The sequence below is a fragment of the Carlito syrichta genome, unplaced genomic scaffold (genome assembly GCF_000164805.1).
Source record: "Carlito syrichta isolate Samal-C Ts95f unplaced genomic scaffold, Tarsius_syrichta-2.0.1 Scaffold316293, whole genome shotgun sequence".
Classification (NCBI taxonomy): domain Eukaryota; kingdom Metazoa; phylum Chordata; class Mammalia; order Primates; family Tarsiidae; genus Carlito; species Carlito syrichta.
In genome coordinates, this window is record NW_007260389.1 from 149,309 (window position 1) to 150,036 (window position 728).

The following is a 728-nucleotide window of genomic DNA, read 5'->3' on the forward strand; positions in this document are numbered from 1 at the left end:
CCACTCACCTCGGCCTCCCAAAGGCGTGGGATTACAGGCTGAGCCACTGAGCCCGGCTGAGATGAGGTCTTGCCAAGTTGCCCAGGCTGGTCTTGAACCCGTGAGCTCAGGCAATCCTTTCACCTTGGGCTCCCAAAGTGCTGGGATTATAGGGTGAGCCACCATACCCAGCCCAAGAGATTATTTTGTTTGAGTCAGCAAGGAGGTCAAAAGAGTGATGATGATGTTAGCAGGAAGTGGCTGTGCTGGGCAGAGGCTCTGGGTTGCATGGAATGAGGACATTTTGAGGACAACTCTCCAGGGGGCATGATGCCACTCTCCCCTCCCCCAGCCCCTGGGTGTTGTTTCCTGGCTCCTTCCCCCTGTTGATAGGGCTGAGGAGTCCCTCAGGGTGGTTTCAGGCTGGGCTGGGCAGGGTTTTCTCACTGGAGCGTGAACCTCTGGCCTTCCCCCTCTGCCTCCTGTCCAGAAAGCAGCTCTCAGGCCCTCCCCACCAGCTCTGCTCTACACAGAGGACACAGAACCTCAAGGGGATTCTGGGGGTGTGTTTTTTTTTTTTTTTTTTTTGAGTTGGAGTCTCACTGTTAACCAGACTGGAGTGCAGTGGCCGCTTCCGACCACCGCAGCCTCGACCTGCTGGGCTCTGGCGATCCTTCCGCCTTAGCCTTCCTAGTAGCTGGAACTACGGGAGCGCACTACCATGCCCGGCTAATTTTTTTTTTTTTTTT